The sequence below is a fragment of the Dromaius novaehollandiae genome, chromosome 1 (genome assembly GCF_036370855.1).
Source record: "Dromaius novaehollandiae isolate bDroNov1 chromosome 1, bDroNov1.hap1, whole genome shotgun sequence".
NCBI lineage: Eukaryota > Metazoa > Chordata > Aves > Casuariiformes > Dromaiidae > Dromaius > Dromaius novaehollandiae.
The window spans coordinates 98,528,887-98,535,854 of NC_088098.1; the positions used below are offsets into that span (position 1 = coordinate 98,528,887).

Here is a 6,968-nt window from a genome sequence, read left to right on the forward strand (position 1 = left end):
GAAAAATGCCATGAAAGGACAAAAAACAAACCAACCCTGCTCAGCTGGGCTAAGCAGCAAAGGCTTGCTTATTCCTGCTTCTTTCCAATAGAGGACCAGACGACATTGCATGCATGCCAGCAAGCGGTTATATTCCCAACAAGACTCCATTTATTATGAGTTGGCCTCATTATTTCTAAGGGTGCATCCACTGTACCAGCTGCACCAGCACCAAACCTGGAGAAAAAAAGAAAAATCAAAACCCAAAGCACTTTGAACAACAAATAAGACAACAGGTTTACCTGCAGACCTAATTTGGAAATTAGCACTAAACATCTAACTGAGAGGTATACAACACAAATCCTGTAGGATTGTGACAATGTGGCAAATCAGACAGGAGGACATCTTAACTTCAAGCATAGTTAAACTTAGTTTGACTTGGTGTAGTTAAAATATACCTCAAAAATTACTTTCAAGACCCTGAAAACAGACTTCAGAGTTTGTAACAGTAACAGAGTTGTTACTCCAGCTGTCAAATTGCCCAGGCAAAAACTCAAAATAACTTAAGGGTTACAACTTTATAGGCAGGATGACTCTGAAAAAGGCAAGACCAAATGTTGAACAAGTTAATTCTTCATCTCAGGAACAGTGCTCCCACAATAACAAATAGCATTCATCCTTGGCATAGATTTTAGGTATCCCAAATGCCAATAGAGGTCTTGCTCCCAGCCAAAATTGATGCTTGACAACCATGTACAAGAAAAAGTTTTAAATTAGGTATTTTTTTAAAAAAATAAAAGAATACTTGCTAAGATCCTTGCTTCTCTTTGGGTTCTAATTTTTCACACATTCTTATCAAGCAGCCGCTGCTATAAATGAAATATCCATCCAGCCATTCTTTGGCTTTCTTAATATTCTAAGTTGTGAAAAATGAACAGATTGTTACTTTTTTATTTTTTAAGTAGGTAACATATTGCCAGCTTAATGGCCATTGCCAAGCTGCATTTGGAAAGGGTTTGGTCACTGAAATTGAACTATTGTAAATGACAAAATAATAGCAAAATAACCAAAAACTTTTACAAACTGATCCTCTCAGGAAACAGAGACAGAGAAGGACTTCTGAATACTGGCACCTCGTATAGTGAATATGAGCTGCAGAAGAATTTCCTATTGAAATCATCAAGATTAGAAGACAAAGCACTTTGCTTAAATGAAAGAAAGTAGAGCTTTTAATAGATACTTGTGGTAACTTCAGTTTTCAGGTGTTCTACTGAAGTACACAAAACCACAGCTTTGTTGAGAAGGAGATAATGTGATGCAGAATATCTACAAAATACTAAAGAATACTAGTTTCCTCAGAAAATATTTCCAAGAATATCTTAGAGCTATTCCGAGCATGATCCGACCAAGCAGATAACCAGATTCGGTATTCCCTTCTCACTTCCCAAAAGAATACCTCAAGTGGATGAAACAGAGACCAATTACTCCTAAAAGGAGGGATTGTGAGCCAAATTGTTTTAAATGAAAACCACAAAAAAGCAACTGAAGGCTGCTCCCAGAAACCACTGCAGGAAAATACTAGCTGGACTTTGACAGTAGAATATTCCTCTTGAAAACACATAGTTTTATAAACCACCAACAGCCTCACCTGTTGTGCACTTGTCTTCCTGAGTGGCTCGGCTGCTGGTATGGGCTCCAGGACACCAGGTTTCACGTGGGTTTTATCTGATCTACTAGGAACAGATGAAATTTCTCACATTTCTAACAAAGGGAACCAGCATTTTAGATACAGTTTTTATAAGTGCATTATAATCTCTTACAGCATTTTTTTCTGTCCCTTAAACACGGGAGCTATCCTTTATATATCTTGCATCACGCCTTTGTTTTTCTCCGAGGATCTGACACATTCTTTCAGCATTTTCCTGAGCATTCAGTAATACAGCTCGAGCAGGCAATTTCATCAGAGGAAAGAAGAGGAAAATCAAAATAATTTTGCATCAGGTAAAGCAGAGCATACTACATCCTCTTGTGAAGAAGAAAAAAAGGTAGATCTCATGCTGCTTCCGAAGCTGTCCCTTAATCCCAGAGCTGACTTGGTGCTGCTACTTAATATTTGCACACTGAAAACTGAATCCTAGTAAGTTTAAAAGGCTGGTAAGCCTTCACTCCCACTGTTTAGCAGCGGAGATGGAGCTGAAGGCAACAGCAGGATACCCAAATGCTGGCCTCTTGAAGTGCTTTACTCTTTCATTTTCCACAGAGGCACAATAAAAGTAAAAAAGTCCTGCGAGATGAAAAAGAACAAAAAATCCCTGGCTTTGATAGGTAAAAATAAAAAACAGGGGAACATGGATATCAACAGCAGACCCCTTCCAAATGCTGGAAAATGTGCACACTGTCGAAATAAAAATTTGAAAAGAAATTTAAATTCAAGGGTTAGTACCTTACCTACCTACAGCTACTGCTGGTTCTCCTCTCCACATTCTTATTACCTTGGCAAGGTTGCATATATTTAGGAGCCTTGCCATTATAACCCCTACATAACAGAAGAGAATAACAGAAAGAAATAACAGAAAATTCAAGTCTATGCACACGTAAAGAAGCAGAAGATTGTGGAAAGAAATAAACAGGAAAAAAAACCCATGTATTTGTTTTCTCCCACAGTACAATTGATTTAAACATACGGAAGTATAAACAATACAGAATGAGTAAACTTAGGGAAGTATAATCAGCCAAATTGCTTCAAATCTTTTCTTGGAGGAGTAATAGAATTTGATACCAAAGCTACTAAGTACTTCCTCCTTGGTAACAGTAAATATGTAATTAACAGCAAGCAGTTTAGTTGATCTTCTCTATTGTCTAATGCTACCAGTGGGATAATTTTCAAAAGCCTTTCATTCAGTTTGTTCTTAACTTGGTCTGGAACAATTACATTAAAAATAAACTGGGTAGTTTTCCAAAAACACACCATTGTTGATTTTCTACAGGGGTATCCTGGTTCCCATAAACCAGGTGTTGCTATAGCATATTGGAAATGAAAAGCAACATTTCTGAATTTGTTTAAGAGAGATTATGTATGCTACAGTACCTCGCTGAGTTCATGCAAGAGAGCTTCTTCCCAATGTTTTAATTGGCACTTAGCTTCTTTTACAGCTTGTTTGGCTAGACGGCATACACAAAGTAGTTGCTTAAAGTATAGCTTAGAGCATTATAAAAAACACATCTTTGCAGGAAATAACAACATTTATTTGATAATTGCCATGACAACTTGGCCACATTGGATTCAGAAATCATGACGTTTTGCAGTTGTGAGATGCCGAGTGCTCTCTGCCTGCGGGCACATGGAGCAGCAAGCAGCTTGCAGAGCCACCCGGAGGTGCCCGCTGCAGGTGCCCTGTGCCCTTGCAGTCCCCGCGGTGTGCTCAGGGTGCCGGGCGTGCAGAGCCTCCATCCCCAAGGGGGCTCAGCCACACATCTCACTTCACCTTCACGAGCCTCACAAAAATTATTCAGAGCAGGTTTATTGGCCTGAGGTTTCTCGGGTTCAGCACCCGCTCAGGTTACAAGCCCATTTTGGGTGAAAAAATGAGGGTCAATTACAGACTCGAGGATGCAGAAAGGATAGAGAACAACCCATACTGCAACAACTAGAAAAGACTTATTCAACAAAACCAGAATATTCTGTAGGAACATGTTGACTGCTGGCTCTTTTTGACAAAACCAAGAAAGGAAGCAGAAGGCAGGCTTGAAGCTGTACAGAAAAAAGGAGGGCTACTTCCCGCAGCTAGACTTTCATAGCTCCCAGACATCCAGGGAATAACTAAAATGTAATTTCGTTAGCCTCAAATTAAGTCTCTCTTGTAGGAAACCTGGAAATTTTGACGCTTTGCGATAATTTTGCAGTAGTATGTTTGAAATTAGTACATTTCCATTTGGGGAAGAATTTATTTTTAAAGGGATGAGGAAGAAAACAAGGAAAAAGAGAAGAAAAACATTCTTTCACAGAAAGAAGAATTTCCATTTTTTAAAGTAGTTTTTCCCTTCTACTATTAAAATGCAGGTCCATTACCATGGAGAAATCAGATGATCCAATTAGGAAGTTTGCATATGCTTTTTTTTAACTGAAGATGTACAGGAGAACAGTATATATTAATAGGCTAATTTATTTGAAAATGTTTCTTTATGCTGCTGATAGCTTACCCAGAATCCTCTCTTCCTACTCCTCTTCTCTTTATCATTCCTGAGAGCAATTAAATCACCGTCTTGCTTGCCAAGCAAGATTTTTCTTTAAAATGAGGTAATACTCCCATCCATGACACTTGATGCTGTTTCTAAAAAGTCTTAAGACTCTGCAAGTTTACAGAAAGTTTATGAGACAGTTAAACAATAAAAAAATACTTTTTATTGGCAAATAAGCCTTAGCACTTTGTAAACCACAAGTGCGTACTGAAAAGCAATTTGAGCATGCACACAGTTCAGCAAAATAGAGCCAGCGGCTTGATACTGTATACCAATCTCGAGCTATGCTTTTCCCTTTTAACTTCATTCATTGTGGCATTTTTTAATGACAATGAAATGAAGGGATACATGCAAGGGAGTACAACAAATCATTTCCTCAAAGGGTAGATTTTACTCCTCCCAAGACAGTTACAAGCACATATAACGTTTTTTAATGTATTTAGGACTATGTAATGGCAGAGCAATAATACCTGAGTCTGCAACACTCAGCACCTTGATGTCAGTAAATTTAAATAGGTTTCTTGAAAAATGATCTGCCACCCAATACGAACGTAGAATCTAAAAGTCACCTTTGACTCTCATCTTTGCAGTATTGTTTTCAGAAGTCCAGCTGATGTGCTTTTGAATTTCATGAGGCCAAAGGAAAGAAACCATAATGTCTGCATCCAAGGTATCCAGCATGCATACCTACCAGATACCATTAAACAAATACACCACAGCCACGGGCTGCTCTTTGATTCATCCAAATGGATTTGCTTAATTCAAGCTGACTACTCAACTGATTAGACAAAGTCTCTTGGATAACACTCATGTTGGCGGTAACATTTGCCAAGTGGGACAGCAGTATTTTAAGCTAAAACTGAGCATACAGTCACAGATTGCTAGTGACTGTGGAAAAACTTGTACAAGAGTTAACAAGAAAAAACTTTATAAATCGCTCATGGTTTTCTCACCCTTTCTCGTCTCTGGCAGAGCGTGCACCTGGGCCAGGAGACGCCCTGTGCACAAGGTAACTCGCTGCGTGGGACACAGCCGGCTGAGCTCTGCAGGACATGCTGCCTGCCTGCCTGCCTGTCTGGAGGCGGCACCACCAATAGCGAAAGAGAGGCACCAAGGCACTAATGCTGCAGATGAACCTGGCTTTCTGCATCCCTCGCACCCACCTCCCCAATGCCCTCCTGCCCAAGGAAGCGGACAAGACCCTAGGACGCAGCTGTATTGCCCAGCTGTAGCACCTGAGGGCCCAGTACCGAAAGGCAGTGACGGCGAAGGGGAGCCTCACGTTAGGAAGGAACTCCCATATAAGAATAAAATTAAAAAGGTTGGGAACCACAGGTTAACATCATACTTGGTGAAAAGATGTCACTGGCTCTCTATCAAAGCAGCTCCTAGAAGGAAAAGAAGACAAACTCAAGACTACAGCATTTCTGATGCATGCTTTAAGTATTTAGCTGCAACCGCTGAGAGCCAGAAAGCACTCAAACTGCTCAAGGGAGAACGTGAAGATGAAAGGAGATATCATTAAGATAATTTTGCATACAAGAGATCAGTGCAAGATAGCTCTGCCTCTAAAAAGAAATAGCAATTTTGTGATCTTTCAAATTAATTTGGATACTCTCATTGCTTTTACAGAAAGCTTTCCAGAGAAAATTGAAATGGGAAAGGGTTCTTAGACTTGAAAATGATTTAAGATGATGTGAGATTGCTCAAATGATACTGTAACATTTGAAAAGTGAATTAGTCTCATTACCAGGCTCTTTTTTTCCCCCCACTAGCACTGAATTTTTATGAGTAATTTTGCAAAAATTACCAGAAATGTCCATTTATCTAATAGTGCTCTGTTAAAAAGCTTTCTTTGACAGTATAAAGCGTAAATTACTCACGAACATGAAAACTAACAATTGTCAGTGGATTTGTTATGATATTAAAGTCAAAAACAATTAATGAGATGAGTCCATGAATTCTTGATTGCTCCAAAGAGTCTGTTTCAAACTGGAAACTAGCAAGATGAGCAAAATGAACTAAATCAGAGATGATTTCTTTTCAAAGTCCCAAATTTTAAAATTAAGCAGAAACATGTTTTGTGTCCTTTTGAGCAGTAGAGAACAGGCATCCAAGAGCTGAAGATTTTATATTAGAAACAGAGACTGCTTGCTTCTCTCAACTATCATATTGAGCACAGAACTTGAGATTCCTTCTTATATGCAATTTCAAAAGGATGCAAAATGTCAACTTGTATAACATGGATAAACATGTGCAATGCTGGGAACCCAACGTTAATACTTGTCAGTGCATCCACAATGTTGTATCTTAGATAAGGGAAAGTGTGAATAGATGTTACAGCTCCACCTACTGAACCAAGAAGAAAGGATCAGAAGGGGATATAATTAGTCACTGTAAAGAACTGGAGAAACTGAGGCTCTATGCAGACCCTGAATTTTGTCATTTTTTGTCACAGCCATCTCATCAGCACTTGGACTCAAGATCATGCAGTGTCAGATACACTAAGCCATATTAAAAGAGTAAGGTAACCCACTTGCCTTACTAGAAGCAGCAACCTGCTTTTGAAACTCATATGATTTATAAAAGACCCATTGCTTCATTTACTTATATTTCCTGGGTAGCACAAAAGCCAAGTTTTGTATACATAGCCTTTGCTTCAGAAGGATGTTGCCACTCTGGTGGTTTTGACGAAGTAACAGATGCTCTGTGTATTCAAGGACTGTGAAGTAAATTGCCATTTTGCAGCC

The 6,968-nt window shown here is 39.0% G+C and overlaps 1 protein-coding gene across 1 annotated transcript in view; it reads right to left on the reverse strand.

Annotated features, from left to right (window-relative positions):
- The window catches only part of GUCA1C (guanylate cyclase activator 1C), an 86,354-nt gene extending 79,397 nt beyond the window's left edge, over positions 1-6,957 (reverse strand). Inside the window, exons 1-3 of the mRNA XM_064521965.1 lie at positions 1,800-6,957; positions 1,628-1,712; positions 36-216 (exon numbers count right to left, since the gene is read on the reverse strand). The gene's annotated coding sequence lies outside the window, so the exon portion shown is untranslated. The remainder of the gene's footprint in view (positions 1-35; positions 217-1,627; positions 1,713-1,799) is intronic.
- Between the last annotated feature and the right edge of the window lie 11 nt (positions 6,958-6,968).